General features: G+C 45.7%; 2 non-coding genes and 2 pseudogenes across 2 annotated transcripts; 2 read left to right on the top strand and 2 right to left on the bottom strand.

The window, feature by feature from the left end:
* Window positions 1-6466: 6466 nt before the first annotated feature.
* On the bottom strand, window positions 6467-6575 carry LOC114910623 (uncharacterized; annotated as a pseudogene).
* Window positions 6576-7129: 554 nt separating this feature from the next.
* Window positions 7130-7238, bottom strand: LOC114910629 (uncharacterized; annotated as a pseudogene).
* A 6645-nt stretch (window positions 7239-13883) lies between these two features.
* Window positions 13884-13956, top strand: trnaf-gaa (transfer RNA phenylalanine (anticodon GAA)). The gene has a single exon. It is a non-coding gene; the product is annotated as a tRNA-Phe (tRNA).
* A 916-nt stretch (window positions 13957-14872) lies between these two features.
* On the top strand, window positions 14873-14945 carry trnaf-gaa (transfer RNA phenylalanine (anticodon GAA)). The gene has a single exon. It is a non-coding gene; the product is annotated as a tRNA-Phe (tRNA).
* The last annotated feature ends 6757 nt before the right edge of the window (window positions 14946-21702 follow it).

Below are 21702 nucleotides of genomic sequence, written 5' to 3'. Positions count from 1 at the left end.
AGCCCTTTTGAAGGTTTGAGCATTGTCTGAGTAGATGACTCTGCAGAGGCCACGCCTGGACACGAACCTTTTTTAGAGCCAGGAGGAATTTTTCTGTGGACAAGTCTGACACCAACTCTAAGTGTACCGCTCGTGTCACAGCACAAGTGAACAATGCAATGTATGCCTTTTCTACGGTGGTCCGAGTTTTCACATAAAGAGGGCCAGCAAATTCAATGCCTGTAATTTCAAATGGAGGCGCTTCAACAATCCTGTCCCTTGGTAGGGGTGCAGTCACCTGCTGAGCTGGGGTTGCTGTGAACCTTTTGCAGATCATGCAGGCAGATATGATCTTCTTTACCTTCCGTCTGGCACCTGGGATCCAGTATCTTTCTCTCAGCTGGACCAATGTGTCCCTGACTCCTGAATGCATTACCTTGTTGTGGCAACACATAACCAGCATGTCAGACAGTCAGTGGTTGGTAGGTAGCAGCCATGGATGCTGCTCTCTCTCACTCAGTCTTGACTTTTGCAACCTTCCTCCCACACATATTACTCCATACTCATCAAGGAAAGGGTTAAGGTCTCTGATTTTTGAGTCCCTGTGAGTATTCTGCCCTGTCTTCAATTCATTTATTTCTCTGGCAAACACCTTGCCTTGTGCCTCCTGAATCCACAATCTTTCAGTTTCTGACAGCTCCTCTGCTGTGAGGTCTCCTCGTTTCTTGTCTTGAGCACGACAATTATGGACAAATCGTCTGATCCAAGCAGTGACTCTTAAAACAGTGGTAAGCTTACTGAATGCTTCTAGTTGTAGTAGTGGTTCAGACTGAGTCACTTCGGTGTTGCTAAGCTGGACTGTCACTTGACATGGCTTCATCTCAGACTTCAATTCTTCCTCAGAACACCCTTCCACTGTCGATTCTGGTTGTGTTGGTGACGTTAGCAAAGGCGGACCTGACCACCACAACCCATCTCCTTTCAGCTTGGATGCTGTCTGTCCTCTTGTGATAAGGTCTGCTGGGTTGAGCTTACCACAACAATGTGACCATGATTCTGGTGCTGTCAGTGACTGTATTTCTGTGACTCTGTTCGCAACGAACTGCTTCCACTTTTGTGCTGAGCCACGAATCCACTGAATAACTATCATGGAATCTGACCACAAACAAAGCTGGGATGGCATCATGTTCAGAATCTTTAACAAGTTGCTCCCTACTCTAGCTCCAACTAAAGCTCCCATCAACTCCAAACGTGGTAGAGTTAGTTTCTTTATGGGAGCCACTCTCGATTTGGATGCAACAAAACTGGTGACAGTTCTTCCATCCTTAGTTCGTCCTTGGAGGTATGCAACTGCTCCATACGCCCTTTCACTGGCATCACTGAAGACATGAAGAAGTGGGGATTGCTCATTCTGCCAGTCGCTTACTCCGTACCACCTCGGAATGGCAATCTGATGCAGCTGTGGGAGCTCCATGCACCACTGTTGCCACTTATGACTGAGGTCTTCTGGCAGCTCCTCGTCCCATCCTAAGCCCCTTTGCCACATGTCTTGGAAAAGGCACTTAACTCGTATAGTGAATGGTGCCAGGAAACCAACGGGATCGAATATTCTAGCTGATGATTTTAGGACGCTTCTTTTCGTGTTACCCTGCTCCTTTAAGATGCTCATCAGTTGTCTAAGGTCAAAGACAAAATCATCACTATCCGGCCTCCACACCAACCCAAGCACCTTTAGCACGCAACCATGTGCTTCAGATTCTGGCATACATTCAAGTGCACCATTCAGCCACTTAGCCTTCAGTTCTGCGGAATTCATCGTCCACTTACACAAGTTCATGCTGGCTGTGGACAAGATCTCCTTTCCTCCTGATGTCAACATATAAGCCTCGTCGATATCCTCTGCGCTGGCAATCAGATCATCTACATAAAGGCAGGTTTCTAGAATGTTAACAGCATGTGGATGGCTGTTTCTGTAACCTTGTAGATGATGCCGGATCGTGGCTGCCAGCAGGAATGGGCTTGAAGAAACCCCAAACACGACACGAGTCATCCTCATCTTGCGTGGCCTTGTGTTCTCAGTGTCAGTCAGGTGGTCCTGTTATCCATAAAAATCTTAAGGCATCTCTGTCTTTCGTTGCAATGGATATCTGTAGGAAAGCCCTTGTAATGTCTGCTGTGAATGCAACTGGATGCAGTCTAAATTTCACTAAAATGCTTAAAAGGTCTGGATTAAGGTTTGGACCGGTCAGTAAACAATCGTTAAGAGATGGACTGCCACGCTCATGAGAGCAGGCATCAAAGACCACTCTCAGTTTAGTTGTCATTTTGTCTTCTCTGATAACAGCATGATGGGGCAAGTAATACATCACATTGTCCTCCGTCACCTGTGAACAGTTGTCTTCTGGGACATCTTCACACACCCCCTGCTGTAGATAATCCTCAATGACATCATTGTATCTCTTGAACAATGCTACACCTGTTTTCAGTTTCCTTTGCAGTCCATTGAGTCTTTTCTGGGCAATTCTGAAATTGTCTGGGAGGTGTGGGGTATTTTGCTTCCACGGTAACCCTACCTCATATCGCCCTCTAATATATTTGACTGACTCCTCAAAGCTCTGTCTAGCTTCGCGGTCATCTGCGTAGTCCCCATCTCCCTGTGTTATGCCAAGGGAATCCAATTCCCAGAACATGCGCAGCTGCTTTGAGACTTCATTGCATTCACTTATTCCAATGTTCATACAAGCAACCTCGCCCATATTTGAAGCAGAGACTGGTCCCTGTACTGCCCAGCCAAATATTGTTTCTACAGCTACTAGGGCTTCTGATATTCGCTCTACTCTTCCTGACAATATCCTCCAGTAGAAATCGGCGCCAATCAGTACGGATATTTCTGGCTCCTCCCTGCTATCGACTGAGACATCTGCTAGTGGTAGGCCCCTCTTCTCTAGCTGGTGTCGAATGTGTTCGCCAGGCACCTTCATAATTGCAGTGCACACTTGCGGTGTCTCAATGGCTTCAATCTCTATTTTCTGTTCCTTATTCCAGACATTCTCCAGCACTAATTTTACAACATTCCTCACAGCCGTTACCGGGATCTCAGAGCCAAAGGTATGCAACTTGAGAGTCTCCCTCCTTTGAACTGGCAGACCCAAAATCTTTACCTGCTTCTCGTGGATGAAACTTCGTTGGCTCCCACCATCCATTAAACAGCGCACCGCCTTCCGTCCGCTGGGTCCTTCAGTCCATGCTCTCACTGTTTGCAACAGCACAGTGTTCTGGTCCTTCGTGTGTGTGTTTGCAGTACGGGGCATAACGGATGAAATTAGTGCATCTCTAGAACCTTCAGTGTCACTGGGGGCTTCTGCTTGTTTGGCCTTGTCACACAATGTAGCGTGGTGTCTTCTGCCACAAGCAGTGCATGACACACCCTTTCTTTTGCAAACCTTTGCGATGTGTCGTGGTCGTAGGCAAATAAAACACCTCCCCATTTTCTTTAATTTCTCTTTTCGGGTGTTCACTGTGTCATCCGTGCACGCTTCTGATTTGTGGCTTGTGCTATCACAGAATATACAAGTAAGAGGTGCGGTCGAACTGCCTGTGTGGAGAGCTGCGGCTGTAGGCACATTTGCCCCTCTGACCCTTGTCTCGCTCCGTACATCTACTTTACAGTGTTGCTTGTGAGAAGCCTGTGCATCCTTGGTTATGGTTCCTGCGTTAGTCAAGTGCATCGCACGCTCTCTACTTTCAACCTCCCGTTGCAGAAAAGTAACAAGCTCAAGAACCTTCCATTCATGACCTGGACTCATTTTGCGGGTATACTCAAGCGCAAGATCATCTGGTATCATTTGAAGCAGTATGGGGCACAATAATCCTCCATAAGTGTCTGATACAACACCTAAGGATTCTTAACTTCTGATCTGTACCTCACATTCGTCATACAGTTGTCTTAATGCTGCAACGTCGGAAGATTTCTTTACTGGAGTCAATTTCAATAATTTGGACATGTGTGCGCTCACCACAAGGTCCTTTCTTCCAAATCTTTCCTTCAGCACATCTTCAGTGTGAGGTTCAGCTGTCGGTCAGAGCCTCCTTTCCAGCACCCTGGCTTTCTTGTCCTGTATGGAGCAGCTGCCACCCCAGGATGTAATACACCCTGTGAGGATGGACTCCACAGCACACCTGTTGAAAGTGGTGAGGACTATGGTGGACATCGTCAGCAAACTTTATGATGGTGTTGGAGCTGTGAATGGCCACACAGTCATGTGTGAACAGGGAGTATAGCACTGGGCTCAGGACACTTCTCTGTGGAGTGCCAGTGTTGAGGATCAGTGGGGAGGAGGTATTACTGCCAATCCGCACACGCTGGGGTCTGTTGGTGAGGAAATCCAGGATCCAATTGCACAATGCAGCACTCAATCCCAGCCCTAGTAGTTTCTGGATCAGCTTGGTTGGGATGACAGTGTTAAATGCTGAGCTATAATCTACAAACAATAGCCTTGCATAGCAGTTTTTATTTTCCAGGTGAGATAGAATGGTGTGAAGTGTGTGTGATATCGTGTCTTCAGTGGATCTGTTGTGGCGGTAGACAAACTGCAGTGGGTCCAAAGTGTCTGGGACGGTGTCCTTAATGTGTCACAGCACCAGCCTCTCAAAGCATTTCATTGCAATGGGGGTCAGTGACACTGGGCAATAGTCATTAAGGCAGCTCACTTTGTTCTTCTTAGGAACGGGGATGATGGTGGTGTTTTTGAAACAAGTGGGTACAGTTGAGCTTTTTAAGGAGGTGTTAAATATGTCCGTGAAGACAGTAGCCAGTTGCTCACTGCACGTTTTTAAAACTCGCCCTGAAATTCCGTCCGGTCCAGCAGCTTTGCGGATGTTGACTCGGCTAAAAGTTCTTCTCACCTGTGCCACAGAGACGGTGAGACTGGCGTTATCATGTACTGTGGGGATGCGCAGTGGGGGGTCTGTGTTCTCGAACTCGAAGTGGCCATAAAGCGCATTCCGTTCGTCCGGGAGAGACGCAGCGGCACCTGTCAATGACCGCCTTTGTGATTCATAATCCGTTAATGTTTGGATTCTGCGTGGTAAGTTGAGAAGCCCTCGGGCTGGACCGCGTGGTCCAGTGTGCTGGCGGTGAGCCACGTCTCCATAAAGCAGAAAACACAACAGTTCCGTAAGTCTCTTCAGAATTTAAGTCACCCTCTGAGATCGTCCAATTTGTTGTCCAGAGACTGAACGTTGGACAGGAAAATGCTGGGCATCGGAGGTCGTAGCCCACAGTGTTTCGCTCACACCTGTACGCCGGCCCTGCGACCCCGTTTCCGAGATCGCGCCTTCTGTGTCGTCTCAGGTGGGACGCGGTCATGATGTTGTTCGCGGCAGAGCAAAGGTAGCGAGTTCGGCTCTCTAACACTAAGAATTGCATCTAATCGCATCGTTTCACGTATTTGCTGAAGCGTTTGGTGGTCATAAGTAATAAGAGAATAAACTGGCTGGAAGAACAGCGACACAAACAGAAGAATACACACTAAACTAACAAGTCTGCGAGGAGAAGCAATACACACGTCGCCTCGTGCCAGTGCCATGTAAAGACTGGCGTGATTATGTCGAGAGTTTTGCCATCGCCACCCACCAAGCCACAAGTACCTCTGTTTTACTGGCATTTTGAGATGTCGAATCCTTTTCATATGTCTACTGTTTTTAGACAATCGGACCAGGCTACGTAATAAACTTTTAGTTTAGTTGAATGCCATTTACGCTCTAATTTACAACATTCTAACTTTATTGCACGAGTTGATTCGTTGAACCGCGATGAGTTTATTACAGTTCGAATAAGTTTAGCTTTTGGTGGAGCCGCAGAGCCTTGGGCGAATTTTACCACTGAATTATAATCAAAAGCCTTTTAATCAATATCTATGCTCATTCCAAAATGAGAGCTTCTAATGTAATCAACAATTTTAGCAGTAGTATTTTCGTCAGTATGCCGCACGATTTCGGTCTTACTGTGATCGGACGGCACCGGCACATATAGCTCAAAGGTTAATAGGAAATGATCAGAAATAGTCTCGTTTCAAGGAATAACATTAACACGATGAACATGTATGCCGTAGGTTATGACGAGATCGAGCGTATGGTTACGGGAACGAGTGGGACCGTTAACAACTTGAGTAAAGCCGACAGAGTTTAAGAGAGGCTTAAAACTGTTAGCGAGAGTATCCGATGACGCGCCTATATGAACATTGAAATCACCCATCAAGATAATTTTGTCATGAACCAAGTACTAACCAGGCCTGACCCTGCTTGGCTTCCGAGATCAGACGAAATCGGGCATATTCAGGCGGAGAGCGGTCGCTCGCGTGCGAAACAAAGCAGTGGGGAAAATAAAATGAAAACAAATAAATAAGTGAATACGTAAGCAGATGAATAGTGAAAGGATTATTTAAAAGGGGAAGAGAGGACAAAATTTTTAATAAAAAGAAATTAAAGCTTACAGCACCTGGTATTCCCAGGCGGTCTCCCATCCAAGTACTAACCAGGCCCGACCCTGCTTGGCTTCCGAGATCGGGCGTGTTCAGGGTGGTATGGCCGTAAGCGAATGCCAGAGGGGCGTGCGCCTTATTTGAAGCTGCTGCCCGCGAAAGGCTCACGCAAAGAGCGCTGGAGCGTGCGGCTCGGGCTTTGCGCTGTTGCCCCTCTCTTGTGAAACGCTCACGAGAGTGCAACGAAAAGCGGTCGTGACTTTCAGTATGTGCGATCGATCGGTCGGTGTGACACATTAACGTCGCGCACCGAACTGGAGGAAAAGAAAGTCAAGAGAACAATAAACGGTTGCGAATAAACTCCTGGCGTAACAAGAGTGTTTTAACGCGGGGGAGAGTTAAAATGCCGTGAAATCCTGCTACACGTACGAAGCAGCGAAGAGGGACTGTTTCCAGGCAATGAATGATGAGCGCGCTTCCAGGTGGGGAGCCCGACTTGGAGCCTGAAAAGGTGAGGGGAGGCGGAGAGCGGTCGCTCGCGTGCGAAACAAAGCAGTGGGGAAAATAAAATGAAAACAAATAAATAAGTGAATCCGTAAGTAGATGAATAGTGAAAGGATTACTTAAAAGGGGAAGAGAGGACAAAATTTTTAATAAAAAGAAATTAAAGCTTACAGCACCTGGTATTCCCAGGCGGTCTCCCATCCAAGTACTAACCAGGCCCGACCCTGCTTAGCTTCCGAGATCGGGCGTGTTCAGGGTGGTATGGCCATAAACGAGCACCAGAGTGCTGGGCGCCTTACTTGAAGCTGCTGCCCACAATAGGCTCACGCAAAGAGCACTGGAGCGTGCGGCTCGGGCTTTGCGCTGTTGCCCCTCTCTTGTGAAACGCTCACGAGAGTGCAAGGAAAAGCGGTCGTGACTTTCAGTATGTGCGATCGATCGGTGTGACACATTAACTGTGGTGTTTTACACCAAGAACGAATCCTCGAGAGTTTTGTAAAAGAAAGGTTCCTGCCGGCCTGTAGGGTTTCAGTTGACAAAGGATAATTGTTATTGGTTAGTTCCTAAATGAAGCGGGAACCGTTATTGGGGGCACTATATATAACGGGGGTTTTTTTTCGCGCGGAGGCAGATGAGGTTCCGCGGTGTGAAGTGAGTTTGTGACGCGAGCTACTGTTCTTAATAAACTCTTTGTTTGCACACTTCAAGTGTTCCAGTGCTTTGTTTCAGGGAAACCTCCAAAGAACGGTGTACCTTCCTTTTCGGACACCACAGTTTTGGCGACGAGGATGGGATGTTTTACCGTAAAGAAACAGAGTTATGAGTAACTCCGGTGAAGCCTGGGACAGAGATAGTAGTAGTGTGGAAGAGTGACGACGGACAGAGCTGGTCGAAAATGGCTTTTGGGAAGCCCGAGGATTTCCACTTCGACGAAAGTGAGGAACAATTCGATGCTTATTTGGAAAGGCTCGAGCAGTATTTTGCGGCAAATGGATTGGGAGACACCGAAGAAAAGACAAAAGCGGTATTTCTGACGATTGTGGGGAAAAGGACTCATAGTCTGCTAATGGACTTATGCACACCCTTAAAACCAGCGCAAAAGACTTTAACGGAGCTGATTGCGCTGTTGAAAAACCACTATGTCCCCCGGACAAATTTCATCGCGGAGAGATGTAAGTTTCACTCCAGGAATCAACTGGATGGTGAATCGATAAGTGAGTACGTTGCGAATTTGAGAAAATTGTCAGCGACGTGCAAGTTTGGACAGTTTTTAGATGAGGCTTTACGCGATAGATTCATGTGTGGCGTGAAAAGTGCTGAGCTCAGAGACCGTCTGTTAAATGCAGCACATTCTAAAGACGTACCCCTTGCACTTGCAATAGAAATGGGGCTGGCGTTTGAAGTGACTGTAAAGAGTTCGCAACAGTTTTCCCAAAAGACTTTTAAAACACACGGACTAGTGGAAAAGAAGGGTTCCACGAAGGCACAAGATGCCATGGTAAAACTGTGCTACCGATGTAACGGTAAGGGGCACAAGCCCGATGCTTGCAGGTTCAAAGATGTTAATTGCCACGTGTGTGGAAAAAGGGGACATGTTGCGCAAGCCTGCCGAACACGTTCGGAAGGGCAAGATGACGCGGCAAAGCAAGCCAAGTGGAAGTGGACGAAGCACCTGGATGCCGCCACGTTGCAGGACCACGTTTCGCCGTATCCGAGATCGCCGCTAACCGCGAGGAGCAACGAACTCTGTACATCGGATTGCATCGCACACGAGCGCGGACACGGAGGAGGAGATTACCACGCACTCCAGCTACAGGAAGCCGGACTTGCCCGCACTACTACGGAGTCACGAGTCCGTGATGGTCCCAAGGAAAGTGACATACAAGGGACAGAATTGTTTGCTATTGACACGAATGTGCACAAAGTAAACAAGCCTTACTGTGTTTATGTCCGAATTAATAATGTGCGAGTGAAAATGGAGGTAGATACGGGGGCAGCTGTTTCTGTCATTTCAGAGAATTTGTACCACCGTAGATTTTACAAGGTAAAACTATCTCCAGCTAACTGTGTTTTGAAAACATACAGTAAAGAGTCCTTAGAGCTTAAGGGTAAAATCACAGTGAGAGTGAAAAGTAAGGAACAAACACACATGCTAGACTTGATGGTTGTAAAAGGTAATGGGCCTTCTCTAATGGGTAGAGACTGGATTAGTCACCTGAATCTAGATTGGTCACGCATAAACAAAGTGACTAGTGAGACCGTGGAGCAGTTGTGTGACAGATATTCGTCTGTGTTTCAACCAAATTTAGGGATGCTTAAGGGAATCAGTGCTAAACTCCATGTAGTGAAAGAGGCGGTGCCAAAATTTTGCAAGCCACGCACTGTGCCCTATGCTTTGCGGGATAGCGTTGAACAGGAGTTATGTAAGCTAGAAGCAGAAGGTGTCATCTCTCCTGTCAGTTACAGTGAATGGGCAGCACCCATTGTGTGTATTCCCAAAAAGGACAATAGTGTAAGGATATGTGGAGACTACAAGGTTACTATTAACCCTTGGTTGGAAGTGGAGCAGTATCCTTTACCTCGAACACAGGATTTGTTTGCTAAGTTGTCAGGAGGTCAGAGATTCACTAAATTAGATTTGTCTCAAGCTTATCAACAAGTACCACTAGAGGAAAGTTCCAAAAGATACCTTACCATAAATACACCAAAAGGGTTGTATACCTATAATAGGCTACCTTATGGGGTTGCTAGTGCTCCAGCCATTTTTCAGAAAATTATGGATCAAGTACTACAGGGCATGGATGGTGTAATATGTTATCTTGATGATATCTTGATCACAGGAAGTGATACGGAAAAGCACATGACAGCTTTAGAAGGAGTTTTAAAGAGATTGCAAGCATATAATCTCAGAGTCAGACGAGAAAAATGCTCTTTTTTCCAAAGCAGCGTATCCTACTTAGGGCATGTCATTGATATGGAGGGTATTCACCCCATGAAAGAAAAGACTGATGCCATAGAAAGGGCTGCTGTTCCCACAAATGTGACAGAACTCAGGTCTTTCTTAGCGTTGTTAAATTATTATGGCAAGTTCATTCCTAATCTTTCCACCATCATACAGCCCATGACAGAGTTGTTGCGTAAAGATGTGAACTGGGAATGGTCAAAGAAATGTCAGGCAGCTTTTGAGAATGCAAAAAGACATTTAATGTCCCATCAAGTTCTGATTCATATCAACGCTGAGTTACCTTTAGTCTTAGCGTGTGATGCATCTCCTGTAGGAGTGGGTGCAGTACTCTCCCAAAGAATGCGTGATGGTGGTGAGAGACCTATTGCATTTGCTTCAAGGATGCTGACAAAAACTGAGCGCAACTACTCGCAAATCGAAAAAGAGGCTTTAGGATTGGTATTTGGAGTAATGAAATTCCATGATTATCTGTTTGGAAGACAGTTTACCTTAGTAACAGATCATAAGCCCCTGCTGAAAATTCTAGGTCCTAAAACAGGGATACCTACTCTCGCTGCAGCTAGAATACAAAGATGGTCTTTGATCTTGTCTGCATACAAGTATGAAATCCAGTACAAGAGATCAGAACAGCATGGAAATGCTGATGCCTTGTCGAGGTTACCCATGAACGATGATAATACCATTAGGTCTAATCCAGTGTATAGGGTGTCTTATCTCGAAGAGATACCTGTCACTGCGAACGAAATAGCACAAGAAACGGAGGCTGACCCTGTGCTCAAAAGGGTTAAGGAACATGTAATGTGTGGGTGGCCAAAGCATATATCTGAAGAAGTACTAAAGCCATACTTTTCCAAGAAATTTGAACTTTCCGTGGAAAATGGTTGTCTTCTTTGGGGGTATCGTGTAGTAATACCTGAAAAATTGCATGACAGACTACTGGCAGAACTTCATGACAGTCATTGGGGTATGGTAAAGATGAAATCGTTGGCTAGAAGTTTCTTTTGGTGGCCTGCCCTTGATATGGACATTGAACATGTAGTTAGTCAGTGTGACGTGTGTCAGCAACAGCGTAGCATGCCTGCTCCTGTTCCTGTACATACATGGAAATGGTCATCGGGACCCTGGGAGCGAATTCACTTAGATTTTGCTGAAGATCACCAGCAGTTGTTTTTGGTAGTAATGGATGCTTATGCTAGATGGCCTGAGATTGTTCCTATGCAATCAACTACTTCAGCAAAGACGATCGAAGTGCTGAGACATTTATTTGCAGCTTACGGTCTTCCTCAGGAAGTAGTCACTGATAATGGACCCCAGTTTACGTCCCGAGAATTTGAACAATTCTTACTGCTGAATGGGGTCAAACATACTAAATCTCCTGCGTATCATCCTGCCTCAAATGGGTTGGCTGAACGGTTGGTGCAGAATTTAAAAAGAGCACTTGCAAAGAATAGAGCGGTTGGGGGTAAAACACTTCAACACTGTGTTGCTAATTTTTTTGTATAATTACTGCAACACGCCTCATAGTGCTACTCACAAGACACCAGCAGAGTTATTCCTCAAGAGATCACTTCGTACGCGATTGTCTCTGATCAGGCCACACTTTTCACAGGCTCTGAATTGTGCGAGCCCCGCTAAAACTGAGGAACCCTGTAGAGTCAGGACCTTTACTGTTGGGCAACACGTTTTGGTAAGAAATTACAGGGGAGGGGAGAAATGGTTGCATGGTGTCATTTCAAAAGTGCTGGGTCCAGTCACTTACATGGTTGATGTGAATGGAAACTGTGTAAAGAGACATGTGAATCAGATGCTGAGTAGTAAATCTAGGTGTGACAGGGGTAATGTTGAACATGGTCATGTTCCTGACAAGGGAAGGAACTGGCTTTATAATGAGATTGACATAGATGTTAAGGGGGGCAGTGAAATTGTCATATCAGAAAGCGCTGCGACTGATTCAGAGACACAGTCAACACCTGAAGCAGTGCCGCTCTCATCAGCATCATCCTCATCACCGTCCTTCCCCACTGAAAGTGTTTTTGTGAAAGCTCGTCCTGTTCGTAGCAGGCGTGCTCCCCAAAGGTTGAATTTGTAAAGAGTAATAATGTAACTACGGTTATAATGGAAATTTCAACCTGTAACCAACAGGAAGGAAAAAAAAAAAAAAACAAAATTGTGTGTTGGTTGTTCTGTTGGTGGTTGATAAAGATTGTAAATATTTTGTTCTCTTAAGGGTAGTAAGAGATTGGAAGCTACAGGGGAGGAGCTGTGGTGTTTTACACCAAGAACGAATCCTCGAGAGTTTTGTAAAAGAAAGGTTCCTGCCGGCCTGTAGGATTTCAGTTGACAAAGGATAATTGTTATTGGTTAGTTCCTAAATGAAGCTGGAACCGTTATTGGGGGCACTATATATAACGGGGGTTTTTTTTCGCGCGGAGGCAGATGAGGTTCCGCGGTGTGAAGTGAGTTTGTGACGCGAGCTACTGTTCTTAATAAACTCTTTGTTTGCACACTTCAAGTGTTCCAGTGCTTTGTTTCAGGGAAACCTCCAAAGAACGGTGTACCTTCCTTTTCGGACACCACATTAACATCGCGCACCGAACTGGAGGAAAAGAAAGTCAAGAGAACAATAAACGGTTGCGAATAAACTCCTGGCGTAACAAGAGTGTTTTAACGCGGGGGAGAGTTAAAATGCCGTGAAATCCTGCTACACGTACGAAGCAGCGAAGAGGGACTGTCTCCAGGCAATGAATGATGAGCGCGCTTCCAGGTGGGGAGCCCGACTTGGAGCCTGAAAAGGTGAGGGGAGGCGGAGAGCGGTCGCTCGCGTGCGAAACAAAGCAGTGGGGAAAATAAAATGAAAACAAATAAATAAGTGAATACGTAAGTAGATGAATAGTGAAAGTATTATTTAAAAGGGAAGAGGAAAAAAAATTAAAGCTTACAGCACCTGGTATTCCCAGGCGATCTCCCATCTATCTCCTCTACTCGCCTCTCCGCGCTGGCCTCCTATAGCTGCCCGTATCAGATTCAAAATCCTGGTTACTGTGTGCAAATTCATCATCAGTAGAACTGCTCCCGGCTATTTACAGGACTTGATCAACCGGCACACCCCAGCCAGGCCCCGTCGCTCATCTACTTCTGCTCGCTTGGTGGTTCCACGCACGAAAGGCAACGCTCGGAGGTTCTCGGTTCTGGGTCCGTTGTGGTGGCATGACCCTCCCCTGTCACCCAGGACTGCAGAAACTCCGTCTGTTTTCAAGAATACTCTGAAAACCCACCTCTTCCAGATCCACTTTGCCCAGGATCTCTTCAGACCATCCATGGCGTAACCGTTCACGCATCGTAACTCCAGAAGCGTCCCCAGATACAACCTTCATTCAGCTATTACTCTGGTATTGTACTGCTCGTTTGTACATCTTATAATATTTAATTAAAAAAAAATAAATAATTAACTGAATAAATAGAGAAAAATTAAAAGGGAAAAAAAAAAAAATTGGCAAGGGCATCTCCACCCTTTCCCTTTTGTGCATTCATTCCATGCGTGTGCGTACGTCGCCCGCTCATGCGCCCTTCTTTCCCCGGCAAGCAGATGCTGCCCACATCCTCACCTGCCTCCTTCTTCAAGCACATATCAAATTTTGTGGGCTAAGCTAGCCAGATGCAGCCTGCTTCCGTGCTGGAATTCCCTGTTGACCCTGCTACGTCTCCCCTTGCCTTTGAAGGGGGAGTGCACGTGTCGCTGAACAAATGTCAGCGCCTCCACTGTGGAGAAAGGCACAAAACAAACCAGCGTAAAAAGTAACGAGCCGGCCGTTTCAGATCGATGCTCTGAGTTCCTGCTTTGCCAAGTTGTCATTTCAAGTCACCGTCTTCCTCACTAGACGCTGCTGTCGCGTTGCAAAGCGACCGTTTCGGATGCCGACATTTCGGGTGCGGAGAGGACGCGGGGCACGGCTGCCAAAATAGTTCAGCTGGGAGAGCGTTAGACTGAAGATCTAAAGGTCCCTCGTTCAACCCCGGGTTTCGGCACGCTCTGACGCGCCGTGGCGGCGGCCGTGGCGCGGGGTTCGTGTTGACAGCTGCCTTTCCCTCTTCCTCTCCTTTTCAAAGGGAACTGCTCATTTCAACACGCTCACGAAGGCGTGCTGGAAAATGCACGCGTTGGTGGAAAACGCTGGGACACGTGCTCCATCAGCAAGTCCGCTCTGCTCCGACCCAACAGTCCGAATTTCCCGCAGGTCAGTCCAAAGAGCAAGCCGTCCTCCCTGTAACAAGGGCTCTTGCCTCAACTCGACGCACGCTTCTCGTCTTTGCCGGTTCCTTGAAAGCACTACTCACCTGTTGACAGAACTAAGCACTTTTTTCTCACCTGCCCCCTTCAGGATCTCGGTGTAAAAGGTGTGTCCATGGGCGGCCTCTCATTTCCTGTTTCTTGCAAGCTCTTTAGCGTGTCAGCTAATTAGTGACTCTCCTCAGTCACACATCAGGGATCCGCGTCAACATCTCCACCCTTTCCTTTTTTGCATTCATTCCATGCGTGTGCGTACGTCGCCCGCTCACGCGCCCTTCTTTTCCCGGTAAGCAGACGCTGCCCACATCCTCACCTGCCTCCTTCTTCAAGCACATATCAAATTTTGTGGGCTAAGCTAGCCAGATGCAGCCTGCTTCCGTGCTGGAATTCCCTGTTGACCCTGCTACGTCTCCCCTTGCCTTTGAAGGGGGAGTCCACGTGTTGCTGAACATATGCCAGCGCCTCCACTGTGGAGAAAGGCACAAAACAAACCAGTGTAAAAAGTAACGAGCCGGCCGTTTCAGATCGATGCTCTGAGTTCCTGCTTTGCCAAGTTGTCATTTCAAGTCACCGTCTTCCTCACTAAACGCTGCTGTCGCGTTGCAAAGCGACCGTTTCGGATGCCGACATTTCGGGCATTGAGAGGGTGTGTCTCCCGAAGTAGCTCAGCTGGGAGGGCGTTAGACTGAAGATCTAAAGGTCCCTCGTTCAACCCCGGGTTTCGGCACGCTCTGACGCGCCGTGGTGGGGGGTTCGTGTCGACGGCTGCCTTTCCCTCTTCCTCTCCTTTTCAAAGGGAACCGCTCGTTTCAACACATTCACGAAGGCGTGCTGGAAAATGTACGCGTTGGTGGAAAACACTGGGACTCATGCTCCGTCAGCAAGTCCACTCTGCTCCGACCCAACGGTCCGAATTTCCCGCAGGTCAGTCCAAAGAACAAGGGCTCTTGCCTCAACTCGACGCACGCTTCTCGTCTTTGCCGGTTCTTTGAAAGCACTACTCACCTGTTGACAGAACTAAGCGCTTTTTTCTCGCTTGCCCCCTTCAGGATCTCGGTGTAAAAGGTGTGTCCATGGGCGGCCTCTCATTTCCTGTTTCTCGCAAGCTCTTTAGCGTGTCAGCTAATTAGTGACTCTCCTCAGTCACACATCAGGGATCCGCATCAACATCTCCACCCTTTACCTTTTCCTGCCCACATCCTCACCTGCCTCCTTCTTCAAGAGCATATCAAATTTTGTGATATCATATTCCACCTACCTTGGTTGTTTTTTACCACCTTTATACTAATGCATATTAAATTGACCTAAGTTACAAATGACCAACTCTCTTCTTTCTTCTTGTTGAGCACTGCTTCACTACATAAGACTTGAGGTGGCCGGCCTGTGGTGACAGTCTATTCCCATGCTGACTCAAGGTGATGACCAACTACCATGATTGACGAGATGTTCCATGCTGATTTGGGGATCCAAGATACCCTATCACAATTATATCATTATTACTTGTTATCTGGCTTATAATTGTTACTTAATCTAGAATGCCCAGGAAGGGTGGGCAACCACTGGCCCGTGGATCCCCAGAGGTTTTTTCTCTTTCAACCTTCAGTTGGGAGTTTTTGTTCCTTTCCCCTTGTGGCCAGTAGGCATACTTATAGCTCTGTAAAAGTATTATATTATGGTAGCCATTAGCTGACTGTCTTCTTTGATTGTATCTGTTTTTCTTGCTTTATGCCTGTGTCTTATAGCACTCTGTGTCACCGCGTGAGAAGAGCCCTCTATAAAAATAAATTGAAATTGAACATGACCAGCAGGGATGCAACATGGAAAGAAATTGCGTTTCTGATGCCGCCTCTGTCTAAACCGAGACAGCAAGTAAGAGTTGCAGAATGGAATGTTTAAACTATGTACAAGACAGGAAAAGTAGCACAGATAGTGCAAGAAATTACAACATATGGCATTAACATTCTTGGAATCAGCAAAATGAGGTTGACAGATTCAAGTACTCGCATTCTACTCAGGAGAGAAAAAGGCTGCACAGATTGACAACATCAGGAAGGAGTAGGTATCATCATGGACAAGCAGACAAAGAAGCTGGGAGCAAGTCAACTCTAGGATCATCAGAGCAAGATTTTTCTCCAGATATGTGAAGACCACCATCATTCAGTGCTATGCGCCCACAGAACAAGCCACTGAAGAGGAGAAATACTAATTGTCCGGCAGTTTACAAGAACAGATAGACAAGACCCCATAACACAAAATTTTGATTGTGATGGAGGATTTTAATGTAAAGATTGGTCCTAGCAACAAGGGGTTTGAAGCTAGCATGGGCTGACAAGGAGTTGAAGAGAGAAATGACAATGGACAATGTTTTGTAGACCTGTTTCTTGGAAACGGGCTAGTGATAGGCAGAACAATCTTTCAGCATGAAACAATACACAAACTGGCGTGGATATCATCAGATGGGAGGACCAGAAACCAAATGGACCACATTACTATCAACCAGAGGTTGAGGAAGTCTATAATCGATGTTAAGATGGAGACACTAACAGCGACAAGCACCTTCTGCTGTGTAAACTTCAGTTAAATCTGAAGCAAACCACGAAGGAAAATGGCGAGAAACTCTTTCACTCGGACAGGCTGCAAGACCCAGGAGTGAAAGCACATTCCATTGAATTTTGTTAGGATGGCACTTTCGTGTCAGTTATGTCAATGGTGCCGCTTTCTCTGAGAAATTAGGAATTAAGCATCTATTCCACCCCACAAGTCCCAGGAAAGAACAAACCTGCTTTTTGGTGGTTGGCCTCTGTGCTGACATTATGGCTTCCACCTTCCCCACCTGATGATGGATCACCCTTCGGCCCAACACATAGCCAAGGTAGGCAACTACCTCCTTAGCTAAAACACACTTCTGTTGGTGGATGAACAAACCTGCCTGCTTTATCAGGGACAAGACATGTTGCAGATGGTGTAGATGCTCCTCCCAGCTACAACTATAGATGACAATGTCATCCAAGTATGCTGCTGCAAAGCCCTCTGTGGCTTTAAGTATGTGGTTCATTAGACATTGGAATGTTGCAGGTGCCCCATGAATCCCAAACAGCAAGACTTTAGAATGGAAGGAGTCCTAAATGCTGTCAACTCAAAGGAGGAAAATCCTGTTGAAGCCTGTGGGATTTCATGGTACGCAAACAATAAGACGGATAACCACTGATCCCAGTTCTTTCCAGTGTCCAAACTTCTTCAACATGTTTATCAGAGTCTGATTAAACCGGTCATCTAATCCATCAGTCTGCAGGTAGTAAGGAGCGGTTCTGATACGCCCAATTCCTAGAAGTTCATAGGCATGTCTGAGGGTTTTACTCATAAAATTAGGGCCTTAGTCTGTTAGAACCTCTTGAGAGATACCCACTTGCAAAAAAAAAAAAACTGGAGCAGTGCTATGGCAACCTGTTTGGCAGTCACCTCCCTCAAGGGAAAAACTTCTGGATATCTACTTGCATAATAACAAATGACCAAGATAAACCTGTTTCCAGATTTGCTTCTCTCCACAGGGCCGACTACATCAACACCAATTCTTTCAAAAGGAGTATCTGCTACTGACAGTGGAATCAAAGAGGCACATGCCATAGCCTTCCCTCCTGACAACTGGCACTGTGAACAAGATCTATAAAATTCCCTTGCTTCCTCATGCAATCCCAGCCAAAAAAAAAAAAAAAGTTTACCTATTCTTTCCAGTGTTTTCGAGTAGGCTAAGTGTTCAACCCAGGGTATAGTATGCCCAAGCTCCAATACTACTTTCCTAAATTTCTTTGGCACAACCAATTGAAGCCTGTCCTCACTCTGCCTATAGAGAAGACAACTCTGCTTTAGGTAGCTAAACTGGGATCTGAGCACTGCTCTTCTGCTAGATCACCAGAGAAATCCAAGTCAGTTTCAGCCAAACTAGGCGAGATCAACTTCTGACTGTAACTGAGAGTGTGTGTTTCACTGATGTATGGATGAGTGACCCATTGTAAGTAGTGTATCTAGCAGTGTAAGTCACCTTGGTGAATAAGGTATATGGGCTAGTAACACTACATAGTATCCATTGTAAGTCACTTTGAAGAAAAGCGTCTGCTAAGTGAATAAATGTAAATGTAACTGCATCTCAGAACATTCTATAATCTCCCCAACTGTACAAAAAACCCTGAAGATTCCCAGCTGGACCTCTCTTCAATGGCCCATCATAGATGAAATGTAAAGAGGACTTCTCCAAACCAGTAACAGACACAGCAAAAAACCAGAAGCCATAAATTAAACAGAAACCTGAAGTGAATCATTAATGATTTGTAGGGGGTGAAATTGCACATTTAAATAAAACACATCCATTCAATTCATTCAATTAAATTTATTTTTATAGAGCGCTCTTCTCACGCAGTGACACAGTGCTTTAACATAGACATAAGGCAACATAAACAAATACATCAAACAAAGAAGACAGTTGACTAATGATGACTACCATAATATATTACTTTTACAGAGCTATAAGTATGCATACTGGCCACAAGGGGAAAGGAACAAAAACTCCCAACTGAAAGTTGAGGGAAATAAAACCTCTGGGGGTCCAAGGGCCAGTGGTTTCCCACCCCTCCTGGGCATTCTAGATTAAGTAACAATTATAAGCCAGTTAACAAGTAATAATGATCTTGTTGCTATAGGGTATCTTGGATCCCCAGCTCAGCATGGATCGTCTCGTTCATCATGGTAGTTGGTCATCATCTTGAGTCAGCATGGGAATCGTCTGTCACCACCGGCCGGCCTCCTCAAGTCTTATGTAGTGAGGCAGTGCTCAACAAGAAGAAAGAAGAGAGTTAGTAATTTGTAACTTAAATCAATTTAATATGCATTTGTATAAAGGTGGTAAAAACAGACACAGGAAAATGGAATTACAGGGGTGTGGTGGTGCAGTGGGTTTAACTGTGTCTTGTTCTCTGGTATGTCTGGGGTTCAAATACTGCTTGGGGTGCCTTGTGATGGACTGGTGTCCCATCCTGGGTGTGTCCCCTCCCCCTCCCCCTCCAGCCTTATGCCCTGTGTTGCTCGGTTAGGCTCTGGCTCACTGTGACTCTGCTCAGGAGAAGTAGTTTCAGACAATGTGTGTGTTTACAAATAGAATGCCTGAGTGAACATATGAGTCTCCAGTCTGGATTGGGAAACAGAAATAGACAGGGCATTTCTGACAGTAAGTGGAAAAGTATTCCATAGTTTAGGTGCTGTGTAACTAAAGGTGTGACCTCCTACAGATGTTGTATTGATCACAGGTACTTGAAGGTAACCTGCATCCAATGAACAAAGATATCGTCCTGGGATATAAGAATCAATAATCTCACAAAGGTAAACTGGAAGAATGTCATGAACTGCCTTAGAGGTCAAAGGAAGGATTTTATAGTCAACTCTAAATGCAACGAGGAGCCAATGCAAGGATTTAAGTACTGGTGTTATATGGTCGTACTTCCTAGTTCTAGTGACAATTCTCGCAGCAGCATTCTGTACCAACCGTAGCCTGGATAGAGCCTGGTATGGACAACCCGACAATAAAGCATTACAATAATCCAGCCTGCTGGAAACAAAAGCACGAACCAGTTTCTCAGCATCCCGTCTACATAGGAGTCACAGTAATTTAGCTGTTTCTTAACTGAAGGAAGCACGACTTAGTCAAAGCATTTACATGAGATACAAATGACAGCTTCCCATCCAACAAGACACCCAAATCCTTGACACAATCTGAACGCTTAAAGCTAATACCATTTTTTGTAAAGATTGGCGTGATTATGTCGAGAGTTTTAGCATCACCACCCACAACAAGTACCTCTGTTTTACTGGCATTTAGAGATAAAAAAATTATTACTCATCCATAATTTTATACTGGTAAAACAATTAGCTAACGACACCACATGTGATGGATCATCAGGCTTGAACGATACATAAAGCTGTGTGTCATCGGCATACAAATGGAAATTAACATTGTGCCTGCGAATAATATCACCCAGTGGTAACATATAAAGTGAGAACAGTAATGGACCCAACACAGAGTCCTGTGGCACACCATACTGAACCGTAGTAGAGATGGACGGGGTTGCAGTAGTCAGATTTCAATACAAATTGTTCACGGTTAGATAAACACGAGTCAAACCACTTCAGAACGGCACCTCTTAGTCCAACCAGGTTTTCAAGTCTGGTCAGCAGTACACTATAGTCTGCAGTATCGAATGCAGCACTCAAGTTGAGTAACATAAGAATAGAGATCTGACCAGCATCAGAAGAGGTGAGAATATCGTTAACAACACGTGTGAGAGCCGTTTCAGTGCAGTGACCAGTGCGGAAATCAGACTGAAATTTTTCAAATATATTATGGTGATTAAGATATTTTACAATTTGGGAAGGGGGGGGAGGGGGCGCAGGCGCGGACCAGGTCTTGCTTTCCAGTGGGTTTGGGGTTCAAGTCCTGCTTGGGGTGCCTTGCGATGGACTGGTGTCCCGTCCTGATTGTGTCCTCTCCTCCTCCAGCCTTACACCCTGAGTTGCTGGGTTAGGCTCTGGCTCCCTGCGACCCCATATGGGACAAGTGGGTTCAGATGATGTGTGTGTACAATTGGGGAAACTATGATCTTTTCTAGAATTTTGGATAAAAAGGGGAGATTGGGAGGGGGGGGGCATGGTGGCGCAGTAGCGCAGTGGGTTGGACTGGGTCCTGCTCTCTGGTTGGCCTGGAGTTTGAGTCCTGCTTGGGGTGCTTTGTGACAGATTGGTGTCCTGTCCTGTCCTGGGTGTGTCCCCTTATGCCCTGTGTTGTTGGGTTAAGCTCCAGCAACCCTGTATGGGACAAGTGGTTCAGATTGGAGATGGGTCTATAATTACATGAGTTATTACAATCCAGATCTGATTTCTTTAGTAGGGGTCTAATAACGGTGATTTTAAAAGCTTTTGGCAACACAGCAATTTAGTAATGACGTAAGTATTAACAATATTAATAATAGGCTCTGCAAGCACGGAAACTGCGGCTTTCAGTAATTTAGTGGGGATTGGGTCTAAAGGACAGGTTGTACCTTTAATAGAGCGAATTAGCACAATAATTTCTTCTACAGTTATTACATCGAAGCTACTCATCTCAGATGGTGCAGACAACTAATTATCATCGTCAGAATCGCCTATGCTGGCTAAAACCGAATTAGAGGGCACTATGGATTCGCGAATATTCTCTAATTTATTATTGAAAAACGACATAAATTCATAATTAGTAATGGTAGCAGAAATATATTGTTTATCTGTGCTTACCAGTTAAGTAAGTGATGGTATTAATAAATGTCGGTGTACCGTGCAGTGTTTATTTCTCATTATAAGCTGATTTTTGATTTGTTTAAGAAGTACGTTTGTGACATCTAGTGGTGGAAAAATGTTATCGCACTACTCTCTAGAACGTAACTGGAAGTTTAAAAAGTTACAGACTG

This window comes from Scleropages formosus, chromosome 5 (genome assembly GCF_900964775.1).
Source record: "Scleropages formosus chromosome 5, fSclFor1.1, whole genome shotgun sequence".
Lineage (NCBI taxonomy): Eukaryota > Metazoa > Chordata > Actinopteri > Osteoglossiformes > Osteoglossidae > Scleropages > Scleropages formosus.
This window is presented reverse-complemented; position numbering and strand designations above follow the sequence as displayed.